The sequence below is a fragment of the Sapajus apella genome, unplaced genomic scaffold (assembly GCF_009761245.1).
Source record: "Sapajus apella isolate SASKATOON/1434 unplaced genomic scaffold, GSC_monkey_1.0 scaffold204, whole genome shotgun sequence".
NCBI lineage: Eukaryota > Metazoa > Chordata > Mammalia > Primates > Cebidae > Sapajus > Sapajus apella.
The window spans coordinates 218699-239672 of NW_022437144.1; the positions used below are offsets into that span (position 1 = coordinate 218699).

At 37.5% G+C, this 20974-nt stretch overlaps 1 protein-coding gene and 1 non-coding gene across 3 annotated transcripts in view; both read left to right on the forward strand.

The window, feature by feature from the left end:
• Nucleotides 1-20974, forward strand: part of HDAC8 (histone deacetylase 8) — a 227381-nt gene that overhangs the window by 55622 nt on the left and 150785 nt on the right. The window lies entirely within an intron of this gene.
• Nucleotides 9135-9241, forward strand: LOC116544062. The gene has a single exon (XR_004265794.1). It is a non-coding gene; the product is annotated as a U6 spliceosomal RNA (small nuclear RNA).

Below are 20974 nucleotides of genomic sequence, written 5' to 3' on the forward strand. Positions count from 1 at the left end.
AGTTCTTTTAAAGCCTGTAAAAATGTATGATGAGTTTCAGCAAATGATGCTGGGACAATTGAATATGCAGATGCAAAATTATGAAATTAGACTGTTACCTCATACATTACACAAAAATTAACTCAAAATAGAAAAGATGCCTAAATATAAGAGCTAAAATGAAAAGACTTTTAGAAAAACAAACATAAGAGAAGATCTCTGAGACCTTGGTTAGGCAAAGATTTCATAGCTATAATAACAAAAGCATGGTCCATAAAACAAACATTTGATAAATTGAACTTCATCAAAATTTAAAACTTGACCTTCAAAAGACAACATTATGAAACTTAAAAGAGAGGCTATGGACCAGGAAAATATGTTTGCAAATTTCATATATGATAAACATCATATCTAGAATATGCTCTTACAATTGAATAATAGACAGACAACCCAATTTAAAAATAGGCAAAACATTTTAATAAATGCTTCATCAAAGAAAATATATCGGCCGGGTGTGGTGGCTCACTGAAGCCTGGCCTGAATATTCCAGCACTTTGGGAGGCCGAGGCAGATGGATTACTTGATCTCAGGAGTTCAAGACCAGCTTGGGCAATGGACGAAACCCCATCTCCTCAAAAAATACAAAAATTAGCTGGGCATGGTGGCTCATGCCTGTAGTCCCAACTACTTGAGGAGCTGAGACAGGAGGATCACTTGAGCCCGGGAGGTTGAGGCTACATTAAGCCATGTTCATGCCATTACACTTCAGCCTGGGTGACAAAGTGAGACCCTATCTCAAAAAAAAAAAAAAAAAGAAAGAAAATTTATAAATAGCAAATAGGCACATGAGAAAATGCCCAGTATCATTAATCAGTAGGAAAACACAAATTAAAACTATCATGAGATACCACTAGTCATCCACTAGAATAGCTGTAATAAAAAACATAGACAATAAGTTTTGGCAAGTATGTTGAGAAACAGGAACCATCATACATTGCTGGTGGGAATGTAGAATGGTATAGCTACTTTGGAAAACAATTTGACAGTTTCTTAAGAAGTTAAACGTAAATTTATCATATATCCCAGCAATTCCACTCCTAGGTATCTACCCAATGAAAACATACCTCTGCACAAAGACTTGCACATAAATGTTCATAGCAGCTCTATTCATTATAGCCAAAAAGTAGAACAACCCAAATGACCATCAACTAGTGGATGTGTAAACAAAATGTGAGATACCCATACAAGGAGTACTATTCAGGAATTAGGAATGCACCATGAATGAACCTCAAAAACATCATGCTCAGCAAACATGCTCCTAGGTTATTGACACAATTGACTTGAAAGCGTATGTCCACACAAAAACCTATACGCAAATGTTTATAGCAGCTTTATTCATAATTGTCAAAATCTGGAAGCAAGCAAGATGTCCATCAGTAGATGAATAGATAACCAAGCTGTGTTACCTTCATACAATGCACTATTATTCAGCAATTTTAAAAGTGAGCTATTAAGCTATGAAAGACATGGAGGAAACTTAAATGTATATTGCTGAGTGAAAGAAGCCAATCTGTATGATTCCAACTATTTGATATTCTGACAAAGGCAAAAATTATAGAGACAGTAAAAGAAATTAGTAGTTGTCAAGGCCTTGGTAGGGAGAGGAAGGGAAGAGAGGAGGGATGAATAGCTAAAGCACAGGGGATTTCTAGAGCAGTGAACCTATTCTATGTGATTCTGTAATGGTAGATACATGGCATCATACATTTGTCAAAAGCCATAGAACTATATAACACTAAGAGTGAACCCTATCATAAACTATGGATGTTAATGAATAATTATGGATCAATATTGAAACAAACATATCACACTAATACAAAATGGTAATAATAGGGAAAGCTATGTGCAGGGAAGAAGATATACGGGAATTCTGTTCTATCAATTTTTCTGTAAATCTGAAACAGTTACCCAGAACTATACTAATTTTAGAAAAATGATACTAAGTGAAAGAAGCCAGATAGAAAAAGACCACATCACATATTATATAATTCCATTTATATGAAATGTCTAGAAAGACAAATCTATAGAGACAGAAAGTAGATGAGGGGTTGCCTGGGTCTAGGGACGGAAGCAGGGATTAACTATAAATGGGCATGAGGGATCTTATTGGAATGGTGAAAATATTCTAAAACTAGATTATGGTGATGAATTGCACAACTCAGCAAATTCACTAAAAATCATTGAATTGTATACTTAATATGAATGAATTTTATGGTATCGAAATTATACCTCAATAAAGCTGTTAAAAATTTATTTGATCTCACATTTTAAAGTTATTATATGTTAGTTCCTTATAACTATGAATCATATAAAAATATATGATGAGCTCTTATGTTCATGGATCAGAAAACTTAATATTGTTAAGATGGCAATACTCCTGAATTGATCTAAAGATTCAACACAATCTCTATCAAAATTCCAGCTGGCTTTTTGTAGAAATTGACAGGCTGATCCTAAAATTCATATGGAAATGCAAGAGAACCAGAAACAACTAAAACTATCTTGAAAAAGAACAAATTTGAAGGACTCACACTGTAATCAAGACCATGTGGTCCTGGCATATGGATAGACATGCAGAACAGTGGAATAGAATTGGGAATCTAGAAATAAACCCTTACATTTATGATCAACCAACTTTCAATGAAAGTACTAAGACAATTCATAAGGAAAGAATAGTTATTTTCGACAAATGGTACTAGGATCTACATGCAAAAGAATGAATTTCAATCCCTACCTCGAGCCATACATAAAAATTAATTCCAATTGGATCATAGGCCAAAATGTAAGAACTAAAACTATGAAAGTTTTACAAGAAAGCATAGGAGTAAGTCTTCATGACCTTAGGTGAGGCAAAGCTTTCTCAGATATGTCACAGAAAGAACAAACAACAAAAGAAATATAGATAAATTGGACTTCATCAAAACTAAAAGCTTTTGGGCTTCAAAGAAAGTGAGGAAAACATCAAGAAAGTGAAAATACAACCAATAGAATGGGAAAAAGCAATTGCAAAATATATTTCTGATCAGAGACATGTCCAGAATATATAAATAATTCTTACAACTCAATGAGGAAAAGACAACCTAATTAAAATATAGGAAAAAGATTTGAATAGATGCTTATCCAAAAAAAGATATATAAATGGCCAATAAGCACTTGAAAAGATGCTCAACATCATTAGTCATTAGAAAAATGCAAATTAAAACCACAATGAGATGCCACTTCACTCCACTAAGATGGCTAGAATCAAAAGATCAGATAATAACAAATGTACATGAGGCTGTGGAGAAATTAGAATCCTCATACATTGCTGGTAGGACTGTAAAATTATGTAGCCACATTGCAAAGCAGTTTGGCAGGTCCTCAACAGCAAACCATAAAACTGCAAATGCATGCTATTATCCATTAGATGCTTCAGAGGAGCAGCAAGTGGGCCAGTGTGCCTGGAGCAAAGTGAGTAATTCAGACAGTGGCGCAAGAGGATACAGAAGTTGCCATAGGCCACATCATACAAGGCCTTGTGGACCATGGTTGGCTTTGGATTTTATTCTAAATTTTAAGCAAGGAGTCTTTGTTCTTAGTAAGTTTATAATGTCCACTGTAATGAATGAGAAAAAGACGATTAGAAGAACTGCTGAGCATCCTTGAAGGCCCACTTGTGATGGGAACCGCAAGTGTTTAATGTTGTGTTCCTGCAGTTATAGTTTTGTGGAGGTTTTTCCAACAGCACTAGGCCATCCTGGCTTTGAAAGCAGAGAAAATGGGAGAAGGGGGTCAGATTTAAGGTTGGGATTTAAGGTTCAGATGCTAAGAGGAAACTAACCATGCTAAACTGCTAAGTACTCAGGTAGGTTCTTACAGAGAAAAATGGAATTTTCAGAAATCCTTAAGAAAGGAAATGCTGTAATTCTGCCTTTGTCATCTTTTACTGCTTTGCTGTAAACAATTAGATGCAATTAACTTAGTGAAAAATAACATCAAGAGGCAGAAAATTTAAATATGAGCTTCAGCTTTCCCGGTGGCCGTGACATTACAGGTAAATTGTCAAAGCTGACAGCTGTAAGAAAGCTAAAGAATCTCTTTCTGTGAAGTCACAGCAAGAAATTAGCTTTTTATACTATTAAACTAAACTCATTAACCTTTCTTGGCAACAATTCTGTCTCACAAATTTCCTGTCTGACTGTTAATAAATTTCTCCTGATACACTTTAGCCCATTCTGATCACTCATATATATAGTATCCCTTTATAGAATACAAGATCGTTTACATCAGATCTTACCCCTTCTCTGCTCAGAGCCCTCCAATGGCTTCCTACCTCACTGAAAGTGAAATCCAAACTCCTTGCAGTGGCCTACAAGCCCCTGTGATGTCCCATCAGACCTCTTCTTGTACCACTGTCCTTCATTACCTATGTTCCAGCCATACTGGTTGCCTTTCAGCTTCTTAGGCCAGGGAAGTTCTTTTCTGTCTGAGAGCTTTTGAAGAGCTAGTCTCTCTGCACTTTTTTAAAGTAATAACACAGTGAACTTTTTATTAAATATGTCCAAAAAGTCCTGAAGACTTCTCCATCCCAGTATGGATGAGTTTCTTTTCACCTTTCAGGTCTCTGTTCAAATGTTACCTCCTCAAATAAGCTTTCCCCAGACTGACCTATCTAAGCCCTGCACATGCCACTACTCTATCACATTCCTGTGTGTTATTTTTGCAGCATTACTTTTCACAGTAGGGCTGTTTTCTAATTTGGTTGTTTGTTTGCTTACCTATTTATCATCTGTCCCACATACTGTCCTCCACATACATACACTGAAAGATCTTTGAGAATGAAGTATTATCTGTCCTGTTCATCATTATTCCCAAAATGTAGAACAGAGTACTCAATACAAATTTGCATGTTGAGGGAGAACGGAAGGGAAGGGGCTTCTTATTATCCATGCCCCAATGTTAAGTAAGCCCAGTTTTACCTTAAGATTATTTCTTAAATGTAGTATATATTCACAATGGAATATTATTCAGCCTTTAAAAAGAAGGAAGTCCTACCATTAGTGACAACATGAATAAACCTGGAGGGCATTAGGCTAAGTGAGATTAAATCAGTACCACATAATGTCACTTATATGTGCAATCTAAAAAGGCCAGACTCAAAAACAGAGAGAAGAATGATAGTCACCCAGGGTAGAGAAGGGGGAAATGGGGAGATGTTGGTCAAGGGATATAATTTCAGTTATGCAAGATGAATAAGTTCTGGAGATCTAATATACAACAATGTGGCTATAATAATAACTTTGTTGTATACTTGAAATTTGCCAAGAGAGTAGATCTTAAGTCTTAACACAAAAAGTGGTAATTTTCTACCGTGATGGATATGTTAATTAGCTTGGTTATGGTGATTATTTCACAGTGTATATGTATTTCAAATCATCAAATTGTATACCCTGAATATATATAATTTTTAATTATCCAATATACCCCAATTTAAAAAAAAAAAAAAGATTATTTCTCAAGCCCTCAAGTTATTTGGATTGCCCTCTCCTATAAGTGGAATAAAAGTCTCTTCTATAAGTAGAATAAAAGTCTAATATTTGGACTAGTCCTGACTATCAAAGAGAGGCTTATCATATTCTAGACTTTCAGAGGCAGAAAGAACTAGAAGTCATCTATTCTAACCTCTCTGTCCATATGGAAGCCTTTGCCACAGCACCTATCTCAGGAATTTTTTAGAGGTGCCTCAACAGTAACCACAGGAAGTAAAGTGGTGGCTAAATACATAGGGTTCTGGACCTCCAAATGCCCACTCCCTACTCACTTTACCAACCCCTACTTTAACCATAGCAAAGCTGATTTTGTTTGTTTTATATTGGGATTCCACATAAAATTTTATTTAAAAAAATATTCTGCTGCTTAAGAAAAGTTTGAAAACTACTGATCTAACCTGTGCTTGAACATGCACAGTGACCAGGAATTCACTCTTAATATTCCTTCATGCTGTTTTTATATCTCTGTCTTCAACATTCAAAGATGGCACTACTGACAAAAATCACCATTTATACATGTGCCTGTCACTATAAAGACAAATGTACCACCAAATGGTTATTTCTACATTTAAACCCTGTCCATCGGTTTCAGGTAGTATCCATAAGTTAAAGAAGTGGTTTATTTCACAGATTCATCTTGATGCTATATGGTCTGTGCAGTCTTCCAGCAATCTATTGCTATCCTGCAATACTCAGAGCTACCTCAAATATGACCATACCTCATATCTTCCAGCCTCCTGATCTGTTTCACATTGGTGAATTACCTTCTGTGTTTCAGTATTACATTTCATGCTGGTGATAGCCACCTACTTTGCCAACTGATTCAAGTCATTTCAATTTTAAGGGTGATTACCAAAAAATACTACCATATCTAACTTTATTTTTGGACATATTTAATGAAAAGTTTCTCATCTGTCACTTAAGAAAAATGCTTAATGGTATGACTCTCGACCCAGGACCAGCTTCTACATAAATCCATGCTTTTTTTCTCTTTCTGTTTACGACTGGGGACAGTTGGGCAATGGATCACAGGCCCTTAAAGTTTCCTGATTTGGGTAGAGCAGTCCATTTTTTAATAATCTGTTCCGATGTTTCTCTAGTTTATCACATTTTAATTTATAAATGTATAATCAGGAGGTTATCTTTCTCTTTTATTCAAGGTAAATAATACAAATGTTCTTCTTCATTCTTTAGGCATTTTACCATTCCTATAAAATCTTTAAAATTAAAAAAAAAATTGCCTGGGCGCAGTGGCTCATGCCTGAAATCCCAGCACTTTGGGAGGCCGAGGCAGGCAGAGCACCTGAGATCAGGAGTTTGAGACCAGCCTGGCCAACATGGTGAAACCTTGTCTCTACTAAAAATACAAAAAACTAGTTGGGTATGGTGATGAGCAACTGTGGCTCCAGCTACTCAGGAGGCTGAGGCAGAAGAATCACTTGAACCCAGGAGGCAGAGGTTGCAGTTAGCTGAGATCGTGCCACTGTACTCCAGCCTGGACAACAGAGAGAGACTCAGTGTCAAAAAAACAAATCAAAAAAATTTAAAAGTGCTAAGCACTGTGCTAGGTACTGAAGGTGAATAGGATACAGTCCTTGCTCTCCAAGAATGTATAGTATAGTGGAGAAGAGAAGTACAGGAAGTAATCATTGCAAACTAGTTTGAAAAGTACTATGGTAGAGGTTTGAATAAACTGCTGGAGCACAAAAAGAGGGATTGACTTTCTCTGCCTGGGAAAGGAAGGCGGAACTTCAAAGATAGAATCTTCACAGCTGACTCTTAAAGGATGAGTAGGAGCTCATCAGAGGAGATGGAAGTCACTCTACAAGTCCAAAACTTTCCTTTTCCAAAACCCAGAGGCTTGAAGAACATGTTATGTTTAGAAGGTGAGAGAAAAGTTTGGTGTGTTTAAGCTTCGAGTACTTGAAGGAAATGGCAAGATAAGAGGCTTGAGAAGTAGGCAGGGACAAAATTATAAAGGGCCTTGCATACTATGCAAAAGAAAGGATCTTTCTTCCTGTGGCATGGGGACCTACTGACAGGCTTTCAAGCAGGGCAGTGATATTATCAGGGTTGTGCATTAGGAAGGTCTAATGAGCAGTATAAAATGTGCGACCCAGGCAGCAGGAGGAATACAGGACTGCTAGAGGCTCTGCACCATTTGGCCAACTCCTTACGCGTTTGTTTCTCAATTGTTAAAGAGGAATAGCCTTTTCTTCCCCTTCTTTACATGGAGCCAATGAGACTAAATGAGATCATAAGTCCTCTGAGCCTCATAGAAGACAGCTTCCAGGTTTCAGCTAGATGGTTGAAGGTGGAGACAAGAATAGGCTGCACCATATAATTTAACACATGTTCGTACACATCTTATGCATTTTTAAAAATGTGTATTAGTCTCATAGCTCGATTCAACTCAGCTGTGAACTCAAGGGCAGGATCCAGAACATCTTGTGTTGTTCACAACCCTTAGCACAGAGGGAGAGCACTGAATGAGTCCTCAGCACCTATCTGCAGATTAATTGCATACAGTGTCCCCTCTCAGGCAGACCACCTGAGACTGAAGCATCACAGGAAGGCCACGGTATTATTTGGGACTAGTGGCAATGTTATATTTCAAGGCTCATTCCCTAGGAGTGGACAAAAAGATTCCAAGCCTTGTTAGACCAGGCCTATGAGTACTAGGCAAGGCCTCTTTACTTCCTGCCTTTGCAGGGAAATTCATAGAATTTCCCTTTCTACAAAGTATAATTACAATTTTTCTAAGAAGTTGCAGCCTACAGGTGAAAGATATTAAGTAGAATATATGCATATTATTGTTATGAATAATCTTTCACAATTTAGCTAGTTGTTTGCAGAAAAAGTCTAGAAAGAATGCTTAAAATTTTATATATCTACTTAATGTTATAATTAATGTAGCTATAACATGACAAGACCCTAGATATTTGAAATCCAAGTTTTGAACCATTTCAGTAATATATGGTCAGACTTTATAGAGGGGCCAAAGGGATATTTGAAGAGCATCCATGTGTTTTTCTCGTGTGTCAAAAATTACTCTAGATTTGCACCAACCAAAGCCAGAAAGTCTGAAACATTCCCTGCATGTTGAAGCAAGCACTCCTCTCTCTCTCCTGACTTGGCAGAGATTGTGATCAGTCCACTGAACACAATGGCATTTCCTCCTATCCACACCTAATATAAACTCCAGCCAATGTAATGGGGTCTATTACATAGTTTGGGGATGCAAGCACATAAAGTCTTTGGCTCTTGAGACACTCATCTTGTGTGCCAGGACCAGGTGCAGAAATACAAATACATATGTATTAAGCTTGAGACAGCTGCTTTGCCAGTGCTTTTGTGTTTTTTCTATTTAACTAGAAAGGTTGAGCCGGCACAATTTCCATCAATTATACCTAAAGTGTTATTTTTCTTGTGGAGGAAGAGAGTACAATTAATTCATCTACCCAGTATTGATGTCAAACCATTAAGGTTTTTAAGTTCATTAAATGAGAGTTGAAAATCAAAAAGTGATATTCTCAACTAACTAGAATGCTCAGAAAATGGAGTATTGTGCTCGCTTCGGCAGCACATACACTAAAATTGGAACGATACAGAGAAGATTAGCATGGCCCCTGCGCAAGGATGACACGCAAATTCATGAAGCGTTCCATATTTTTTTTCTCTGAGTAAACGTGCTTCCCGAAAAAAAAAAAAAAAAAAGAAAATGGAGTATTCTGGTTAATTGAATTTTCTGGCTTAGTGGACAGTTATACTCGACAGACTTTTTTTGTTCTATCCATGTTCTTTAACTTCTTTTTAAAATGTACCTATACATTTTTGCTTTAGTAAGGACAGTGGACTGAACCTGATTGAATCTTGCTATCACTAAGAGTTATACAGTGTTTCTGTACTCTAGCTTCTATTGGATAAGATCATTGCAGGTAGAGGATAGTGACTAAATCCGGGCTGAACCTGAGGTATACCCTGGGAAATTGCTTTTGGAAACCTGTTTGGTTTCTTCTTACTTGCTTCTTTCCCTAAAAACAGAGTACATAAAAGAAAAATTCATAGCCAAGTGCAGACTTTGATTTGCTGACCTACATTTTACTTAATAAAAACATATTTTAGGCAGGAAAATTGTACCTGTGTCATCTGAGAAAAATGTTTTAAAGAAGCTTACAGCCAGAAAAATAAGACCTTGCATGTCCAAAGGAAACAAGCAGGGAATTTAGTTCATCATGACCTATCTACTCAATTTATTCCCTAGCTGAATTTATCTCACAGCAATTTTCAGGGACCCACTTACCACTAGGATTTTTCTGTAGTGCAAATGCTAGGTTCTGCTTATGAAATATCTAAGATTCTTGGTGGTGAATAGAACTGCTTTATACTTTCTTTCCATCACTGTACCTTAAATAGTATAATTATTGAAAGGGAAAGATGGCCTATGGGTCCGAAAACTGACCTTCCAGCACTTTTCACCGTGATGGACTTGTAGTCAATGTTCTTGATCCATTTTCAGGCAAGTATTACATTGTTTCTACTTCTGCAAACCTTCATTTGTCTTCAGTAGTGACTGTTTATAATGCCAAATGGTGAAGAGGGAGTGAGAACTATGTAGAATTATACTACTGTTGTATTTATTTCCTGGGTAACGTTTTTGTTAGTTTGTCACATGATTAATGGATTCGTTTCTATTAACATGTAAGGCCTTCTTGACCTAATCATTTTTCACACATGTTCCTGTGTAAATTCTAAATAAAAAGGTGCTAGGTCAGTAGCTAAATTGAGTTTATAGAAGAAAGGACCACGGCAAAGTAAATTATTGAAATTTGGCATTGGGTCATTTACTTGCCTTTGGGATGATTTTGAATACCCATTTATCCCAAATGCAAAAACCTGAAAGCTGATGTGATTAAAATTTGGTGGACTATTATAGTAGCAATCTGGAGATAAAAATTGCTACTAAAAGGAACTGTGGTTGGTCATCTTAGTAACCAAAAAACTTAATTCCAAATATTCAGAAAATGGCAAAGGAGGTAGAGGCAAACTGAAAAAGTAGTAAAATGGTAAATGGGGAAAGATAAGTAAGGAGATAAGGGAAAACTGAAAATTGACAAATTTCAACAACATTACAATATAAAAATAGTGAAAGGAGAGTAGACATAAAGGAGAAGTAGAAGAAATTACAAGAAAAAAAAGCAATAGATTCAGATAGAAAGGAACCAAAACTTTTAGCATAGTGATTAAGCTTATGGGCTGAGGAGCCAGACTGCCTAAATTCAAATTCAAATACCTCCCCATTTCCCCCTCTCCTCTGTCCCTGGCAACCACCATTCCACTCTTTGCTTCTATGAGTTTGACTGTTTTAGATTCTTCATATAAGTAGTATCCTGCATTTGTCCTTCTTGTCTGGCTTATTTCAGTTAGCCTAATATCCTCCAGGTTCGCCCATGTTGTCACATGATTTCCTTCTTTTTAAAGGTGGAATAATAACCCATTGTATGTGTATACTCTTTATTCATTCATTCATCAGTGAACACTTAGAGATCTACTGTAAAGCATAGCATCTATAGTTAACAATACTGCATTATATACTTAAAAATTTGCTAAGAGAGGCTGGGCAGGGTGTCTAACACCTGTAATCCCAGCACTTTGGGAGGCTAAAGCAGGCGGATTGCTTGAGGTCAGGAGTATGAGACCAGCCTGGCCAATATGGTGAAACCCCATTTCTACTAAAATACAAAACTTAGCCAGATGTAGTGGTGCTTGTCTGTAATCCTAGCTACTCAGGAGGCTGAGGTAGGAGAATCATTTGAACCCGGGAGGTGGAGAGATGGAGTTTGCAGTGAGCTGAAATCACACCACTTGCTCCAGCAACAGAGCAAGACTGTCTCAAAAAAAGAAAATTTGTTAAGAAGGTAGATCTTATGTTAGCTGTTCTTATTACAATAAATAAATAGGGCAGGAGAAAACTTTTAGAGGCAAGGGATAGTTTTATGGCATAGATTGTGGTGATGGGTGTATACTTATCTCCAAATTCACCAGGTTGTAGATATTAAATATGTACACCTTTTGGTATGTCAGTCATATGTTTCTTTGTTTTCTATTGCTTTAACTGAATACCTGAGACTGAGTGATTTATAAAGAAAATAAATATATTTCTTACATTTTGGAGGCTGAGAAGTTCAAAGTTGAGGGGCCACATCTGGTGAGGGCCTTCTTGCTTGTGAGGACTCTGCAGAGTCTCGAGGAGCGCAGGCCATCGCATGGCAAGGGGCTCACAAGAGATGGGCAAATTGGCCTTTGTAACAGACCTACTCTTGTGGTAACTAACATACTGCCTCAATAACCCATTAAAGAGATTATTTGTGAGGGCAGAACCCTCATGACCCAGTCAGCTCCATAAAGACTTCACCTCTTCATACTGTTACATTGGGGTTTAAGTTTCAACATGAGCTTTGGAGGGGACAAATATTTAAACCATAGCATACCTTAATAAATTGGTTTCAAAAATTCAAATTCAGGCTAAGACGCTTTCTACCTGTGTGACCTTGAACAAGTTACTTAATTTCTCTGTGCTTTAGTTTTCTGATTTGTTCAATGGGCATAATAGTAGTACCTACTTCACAGGATTATTGTGAAAATTTATTGAGTTAGCAATCTTTAAAACAGTACAGTTCCTGCCACAGGGTAATCACTTATTAGATGCCAGCTATTATTTCCATTATATGCCAAAAACAGAGGAGAGCCAAACCTTACTACCAGTGAAAGTAAAAAATTATAAGAGGTATACTAATATGTAAAGAGAAAATAGATGTCTGAGCAAGTCTTAGGTACAATAAGAAAACATTATTGGAAATCCATAATGCTAACTTCTGATACCAGTACGAGAAAAAAAAGATTGTTGCAAAATCTTTGCCAGTTACAACTGTTGAACAGTGCAGGTATCTGGCTCTGCCTTGGTAAGGTAGCTACCTGCTGTTTTATATAAATTTCTTGATGATGTGATCAAAGCCCCTGACCTTTAATGGACCTAAAACAGCAAATGCACATAAGCAAATACAGTTGACTGAGCCCTGTGCTTTTTCTTAAAGATTGATTTTGTGGTTTATAATTCGCCAGGGCATTTAAGAAGCTAGATATATCTGGAAAAAGAAAAACAAAACAATTGCCAAACCACAAAGCTGCAGACACATTTCCAGAAATATGCTTTCAGAAATATGTTTACAGAAGCTGGTCTCTTCCATGAACATGTTTGTATTGATGATGTGAAAAACAAAATGCACCAGACAATTAAGGAAATGATTTTATTCAGGTATTGCAATAGGGGGAATATTTATTAAGGAATACCAGCTCAAAGGAAAGGAAAAATGCCTGGCATTTTATAGAGACAGGTAAACAAGGGAGTCATCTATAAGTCTTTTTGGAGTTGTGAGGAAGGATGGAGATGGGTATTCTTTTAGGATAATGTGTCAGTGTAGAATAGTCACTTGCGGTTAGCCTTTTCCTGGAAAACAAAAGGTTGGGGGGGCATTTTTTAACCATTACTGCTTTCTGGGATATACAGGGCTCAGATAAACTTCAGTACTGTCATTTTTTTTTGTTTAAAACACCTATCATTTATCATTGAGCAACTCAGAGGAGAACATAAGGCTCCTAAATGAGGTAAAGCTGAAGTCTAAGAAATAGTCTCTCAAGGACTCTTGTTGGTGTTGTTCCTGTAAAGCCACTTGAACCATCTATCGAGAGGCAGTGGCAAAGGTCAGTTGTTTTAGGGCCCTGGAAATTAAGCATATTATGGCCACAATGAAAAAAGAAATGTTGGCCAAGTATGGTGGCTCACACCTATAATCTCAACGTTTTGGGAGGCCGAGGTGGGTGGATTGCTTGAGCTCAAAAGTTCAAGGTCAGCCTGGGCAACATGGCAAAACCTTGTCTCTACAAAAAAATACAAAAAATTATCTGGATGTGGTGGCATGCACCTGTAGTCCAAATTGCTGGGGAGGCTGAGGTGGGAGGATCACTTGAGCCTGGTGGAGGTTACAGTGAACTGAGCTCATGCCACTGCTTTCCAGCCTGGGTAACAGACTGATATCCTATCTAAAAAAAAAAAAAAAAAAAAAAAAAAAAGTTAATATAAAAGATTACATTGTAGTAAAGAGCCAAGAATTGAACCCTGAACGTAATCAGTCCAATGGATTCCAAGGCATCAATGGAAGAAAACTTTTCCATTTTGCAGCACCACTCATGGAACTAGGGTGTGGGTACTCCTGGCAATGCTTTTGTTCACGGTCTTGGTTACTGCTATGGTTTATATGTGGTTTCCTCCTGCCAAAACTCATGTTGAATTTCATCCCCAATGTTAAGAGGTGGGGCCTAGTGGGAGGTATTTTGGGTAGTGGGGGCAGATACCTCATGAATACATTAATGCCCTCTGCAGAAGTTAGTGAGTTTTTATTCTCTCATGGGAATGGATTGGTTCCCACATGAGTGAGTTGTTAAAAAAAAAAAAAAGTCTAGTACCCTCAGTTTCTCACTCTTGCTCCCTCTCTCACATGTGATCTCTTTGCACACATCTGCTCCCCTTCTGCTTTCTGCCATGAATGGAAGCAGTATGAGAGAGGCCCTCACCAGATGCAGCTGCCCAATTTTGAACTTTCTAGCCACCAGAATTATAAGCCAAATAAACCTCTTTTCTTTATAAGTTATCCAGCCTCAGGTATTCTGTTATAGCAACACAAAATGGATTAAGATAGTCACCTTTCATGTAAAAGGTATGCATGACTTGAGAATTTCTTACAACTTCTGTCATAGTCTAGGCAGCAGCTTGTTCAAGGAGAATTCTAGTTATGCATGGTCTGCTGCAGTGCTGTCTTCTTCTACCTTGATATTGAACAATTGGAGTTTAGCTTGCAGGGTTGCCTCATGTTCTGGAAAAGAGGGCAAGCTCCAAGACTTATACATTCTAGGATAAGAGAAAGACAGCTGTGTGCATTGGCTCCATAAAGTCAGCCTTAGTTCCTTGAAAGTATCTGATCATATCTGATTCAATGAATCTGCATCATTCAATCAATGAGCATCATTCACAAATATGACATTCCAGGCAAGGCCTTGATTACACACCAGTGTTTCTAATCATATCTTGGTAAGAAGGGCAGACAGATTTTTATTGAACCAATGCAGATAATTATATTGCTAGGAAAATAAGAAGACTCTATGAGAATTTCCAAATCCTGGAGAACTCAGGGGTATAAGATATCATTTACAAATGTTTCATTTCAGTTTACAAAAGCATGATCTACTAGATAGTTATGAATTATAGATAGTGTATGAAAGAAGAGATATGGGAAGTGAGTTTCTCATATATCCAGAAAATAGAATATTAAAGCTTCAGCAATATTCCCAACAAAACCCAAATCATCCCTCCTCAGCCATTCAGGTCTATGTAATTAGTTCTTTTTCCACTCCACCTTGGTTTAGGGCTATCTTATTAACACACCTACTTCTCAACTAGAGTTCTCAAAATCCTGCCTCAATTCACTAGCATTGTCTCAAAGTTGTTGAAACCATCTCATAATAAGCCTGTACACAAAAGTACCTGGAGTAGTTCTTTTCCACAGTGCTTTAAGAAAGTCCTTTGTTGAAGATGAAGCCCTCTAACTTGTAGTCGATTACAAGTGCTTTCAGGAAAGCATTGGGGTAAAACCTAAAAAGCTGTCTACCTGTAGATGATACAAGTGTTACAATAGCTATGGTTAACTTGTTGCTGATCATTTTCAAAAGGGAAAAAATACAATGAGAGTTCATTACAAGAATAATAATGCAACTGACAAAGAGATGTAGTTTCTGTGGCATGTAAAATGAGATAAAACTCAATCCAAAAGATTTTTTTGACAAAATATCTATTTTTTAAAAAGCTTTTATTTTAGATTTGGGGATACTTGCGAAGGTCTGTTACATAGGTAAACTTGTGTCACAGGGGTTTGTCATACAGATTATTTCATCACCCAGGCATTAAGCCCAGTATCCAATAGTTGTCTTTTCTGCTCTTTTCCTTCCTCTCACCCACCACCCTCAATAGACCCCAGTGTCTGTTGTTTCCTTCTTTGTGTTCATGATTTCTTGTCATTTAGCTCCCACTTATGCGTGAGAACATGTGGTATTTGGTTTTCTATTCCTGCATTAGTTCGCTAAGGATAATGGCCTCCAGCTTTATCCATGTTTCTGAAAAAGACATGAGCTTATTCTTTTTTATGGCTGCATAGTATTCCATGGTGTATATGTACCACATTTTCTGTATCCAAACTGTCATTGATGGGCATTTAGGTTGATTCCATGTCTTTGCTATTGTGAATAATGCCACAGTGAACAGTGACGTGCATGTGTCTTTATGGTAGAATGATTTATATTCCTCTTGGTATATACACAGTAGTGGGATTGCTGGGTCAAGGTTCTACTTTTAACTCTTTGAGGAATCACCGGACTGCTTTTCTCAGTGGTTGAACTGATTTACACTCCCATCAACAGGGTGTAAGTGTTTTGTTTTTCTCTGCAACCTCACCAGCATCTGTTATTTTTTTGACTTTTTAATAGTAGCCACTCTGACTGGCTTGAGATGGTACCTCATTGTGGCCTTGATTTGCATTTCTCTAATGATCAGTGAGATTGAGCTTTTTTTTCCTATGTTTGTTGGCCACATGTATGCCATCTTTTGAAAAGTCCCTTGCCTCCTTTTTAATGGGAATTTTGTCTCTTGTAAATTTGTTTAAATTCCTTAAAGATGGTGGATATTAGACCTTTGTCAGATGCATAGTTTGCAAATATTTTCTCCCATTCTCTAAGTTTTCTGTTTACTCCATTGATAATTTATTTATTTCACTGTGCAGAAGTTCTGAAGTTTAATTAGATCCCATTTGCCAATTTTTCCTCTTGTTGAAATTGCATTTGTTGTCTTTGTCATGAAATCTTTGCCCGTTCCTATGTTCAGGATGGTATTACCTGGGTTGTCTTCCAGGATTTTTATAGTTTTGGGTTTTACATTTAAGTCTTTGATCCATCTTGAGTTGATTTTTGTATATGGTATAAGAAAGAGGCCCAGCTTCAATCTTCTACATATGGCTAGACAGTTGTCCCAGAACCATTTATTGAATAGGGAGTCTTTCCCCCATTGCTTGCTTTTGTCAGCTTTGTCAAAGATCAGGTGGTCATAGGTGTGCAGCCTTATTTCTGGGCTCTCTATTCTGTTCCATTGGTCTATGTATCTGTTTTTGTACCAGTACCATGCTGTTTTGGTTACTGTTGCCCTGTAGTGTAGTTCCAAGTTTGGTAACATGTTGCCTCCAGCTTTGTTCTTTTTGCTTAGGATTGTCTTGGCTATTTGTGCTCTTTTTTGGTTCCATATGAATTTTTAAATAGTTTTTTTCTAGTTCTGTGAGGAATGTCAATATGTAGTTTGATAGGTATAGCATTGGATCTGTAAGTTGCTTTGAGCAGTATGGCCATTTTAATAATATTGATTCTTCCTATCCATGAGCATAAGATGTTTTTCTATTTGTTTGTGTCTTCTCTGTGATTTATTTGAGCAATGTTTTGCAATTCTCATTGTAGAGATCTTTCACCTCCCTGATGAGCTGTATTCCTAGGTATTGTGTGTGTGTGTGTGTGTGTGTGTGTGTGTGTGTATGGCAGTTGTGAATGGAAATTCATTCATGACTTGGTTCTTGGGTTGACTGTTGTTAATATGTAGGAATGCTAGTGATTTTTGTACATTGATTTTGAATCCTGAAAATTTGCTGAAGTTGTTTATCGGCTCAAGGAGCTTTTGGGCTGAGACTATGAGGTTTTCTAGATATAGAATCATATCATCTGCAGAAATAGTTTGACTTCCTCTCTTCCTATTTGGATGTCCGTTATTTCTTTCTCTTACCTGATTTCTGTGGCTAGGACTTCCAATACGACGTTGAATAGGAATCTTGAGAGTGGGCATCTTTGTCTTGTCCATGTTTTCAAAGGGAATATTTCCAGCTTTTGCCCATTCAGTATGATGTTGACTGTGGGTTTGTCATAGATGGCTGTTATTATTTTCAGATATGTTCCTTCAATACCTAGTTTATTGAGTTTCTAATATGAAGTGGTACTGAATTTTATTGAAAGCCTTTTCTACATCTATTGAAATGATTATGTAGTTTTGTCATTAGTTCTGTTTATGTGATGAATCACATTTATTGCTTTGCATATATTGAACCAACCTCGCATTCCAGAGATGAAGCCTACTTGATCATGATAGATTAGTATTTTGATGTGCTACTGGATTCAGTTTGCAAGTATTTTTGCATTAATATTCATCAAGGAAATTGGCTTGACATTGTCTTTTTCATTGTGTCTCTGCCAGGTGTTGGTATCAGGATGATGCTGGCCTCATAGAATGAGTTGAGAAAGAGTCCCTCCTCCTAAATTTTTTGGAGTAGTTTCAGTAGGAATACTACCAGCTTTTCTTTATACATCTGGTAGAATTGGCTGTGGATCTATCAAGCGGCAGGCTTTTTTTTTTTTGGTTGGTAAGGCTATTTATTACTGATTCAGTTTTGGAACTCATTATTGGTCTGTTTAGGGAATCAGTTTCTTCCTGGTTAGGTTTTAGTAGGGTGTATATGTCCAGGGATTTATCCATCTCTTCTGGGTTTTCTAGTTTGTATGCATAGAGTGTTCATAGTAGTTTCTGATGGTTATTTTTGTTTCTGTGGATTCAGTGGTAACATTTCCTTCATCATTTCTAATTGTGTTAATTTGAATCTTTTAGTCTAACTAGTGGCCTATCTTATTAATTTTTTCAAAAAGCCAACTTTTGGATTTATTGATCTTTTGAATGGCTTTTCATGTCTCAGTTTCCTTCAGTTCAGCTCTGATTTTGGTTATTTCTTATCTTCTGCTAGTCTTGGGGTTGATTTGTTCTTGCTTCTCTAATTCAGTTGTAATATTAAGTTATGAATTTGAGATCTGTCTACCTTTTTGATGTGGGCATTTAGTACAGCTAGTGCTCGACTTACGACCACGATTGGTTCTGACAGACCGGTCGTAACACGATTTGGTCGTAAGTTGAGTAGGCTATATGCACGCGGAGATGGTAGTGCTGCCGGAAGCTGGTCCGCACTGTCGTACGCCCAGCTGGGCAACATTTGCGCTACCAGACACGGAGCAGTCGTGGCTAACGATTGTGGTCGTAAAGTCGAATGGTCTTAAGTTGCAAAGGTCGTAAGTCGATCAATACCTGGTACTAGGAATTTCCCTCTTAACACTGCCTTAGCTGTTTCCCAGAGATTCTGGTGTATTGTATCTGTTTCCTTATTCATTCCAAAGAACTTCTTTATTTCTACCTTAATTTTATTATTTGCCCAAAAGTTATTCAGGAGCATGTTGTTTAGTTTCCATGTAATTACATGGCTTTGAGTGATTTTCTCGGTCTTGACTTCTATTTTTACTATGCTGTGTTCTAAGCATGTATTTGGTGGTATGATTTTTAGTTATTTTGCATTTGCTAAGGATTGCTTTATGTCTAATTATATGGTTGATTTTAGAGTATGTGCTATGTGGCAATGAGAAGAGTGTATATTCTGTTGTTTTGGGGTGGAAAGTTTTGTAGAGGTCTATCAGATCCAGACAAAATACCTATATACATAATGATTAACCCTTATCTCAGCACATCTGTGTTCCACTAAAGGAATACCTGAGGCTGGACAATTTATAAAGAAAAGAGGTATTTGGCTCCCACTCTGCAGTCTGTACAAGAAGCATGGTGCCAGTGTCTACTTCTGGTGAGGGCTTCAGGCTGCTTCCACTTATGACAGAAGGTAAAAGGAAACCACATGTGCAAATCACTGCGAGAGGAAGCAAGAGAGAGGGGGAAGGTGCCAGGCTCTCAAGAGAACTCTCTTGGAGTAACTAATAGAGTGAGAACTCACTCATTATTGTTAGATTACAACCCAGCCTTTTGTAAGGGATCCACCCCCATGACCCAGCACTTCCCACTAGGCTCCTACCTCCAACACTGGGGATCAAATTTCAACATGAGGCTTGGAAGGCCAAATATCCAAACTGTAAATGTCCTATTTTCAAAGAAGGAAAGGTATTATATCTAATTTATAAAAGTTCATGAACATCATCTTTATAGAGAAAAGAAACACATATATAACATATCGTAATCTTGACATAATATATCATGAATATACCAAGCATATAGTTTTGTTTGTTTGTTTTGGGTTTTTTTCCCCCATTTATTTATTTTATTGCATTTTAGGTTTTGGGGTACATGTGAAGAACATGCAAAATTGGTGCATAGGTACACACGTGGCACTGTGATTTGCTGCCTTCCTCCCCATCACCTACATCTGGCATTTCTCCCCTTGCTATCTCTCCCAAGCTCCCCACCACCCACCGTCCCTCCCCTATTTCCCCCCAACTGACCCCAGTGTGTAGTGCTCCCCTCCCTGTGTCCATGTGTTCTCATTGTTCAACACCCACCTATGAGTGAGAACATGTGGTGTTTGATCTTCTGCTCTTCTATCAGTTTGCTGAGAATGATGGTTTCCAGGTTCATCCATGTCCCTACAAAGGACCCAAACTCATCGTTTTTGATGGCTGCATAATATTCCATGGTGTATATGTGCCACATTTTCCCTATCCAGTCTATCGTCGATGGGCATTTGGGTTGGTTCCAGGTCTTTGCTATTGTAAACAGTGCTGCAATGAACATTCGTGTGCACGTGTCCTTATAGTAGAACGATTTGTAATCCTTTGGATATATACCCAGTAATGGGATTGCTGGGTCAAATGGAATTTCTATGTCTAGGTCCTTGAGGAATCGCCACACTGTCTTCCACAATGGTTGAACTAATTTACACTCCCACCAACAGTGCAAAAGTGTTCCTATTTCTCCACCTCCTCACCAGCATCTGTTGTCTCCAGATTTTTTAATGATTGCCATTCTAACTGGCGTGAGATGGTATCTCAATGTTGTTTTGATTTGCATTTCTCTGATGCCCAGTAATGATGAACATTTTTTCATATGTTTGTTGGCCTCATGTATGTCTTCTTTTGTAAGGTGTCTATTCATATCCTTTGCCCACTTTTGAATGGGCTTGTTAGTTTTTTTCTTGTAAACCTGTTTTAGTTCTTTGTAAATTCTGGATATCAGCCCTTTGTCAGATGGGTAAACTGCAAAAATTTTTTCCCATTCTGTTGGTTGCTGATTCACTCTAATGACTGTTTCTTTTGCCGTGAAGAAGCTGTGGAGTTTGATTAGGTCCCATTTATCTATTTTGGCTTTTGTTGTCAATGCTTTTGGTGTTTTGGTCATGAAGTCCTTGCCTACGCCTATGTCCTGAATGGTTTTGCCTAGGTTTTCTTCTAGG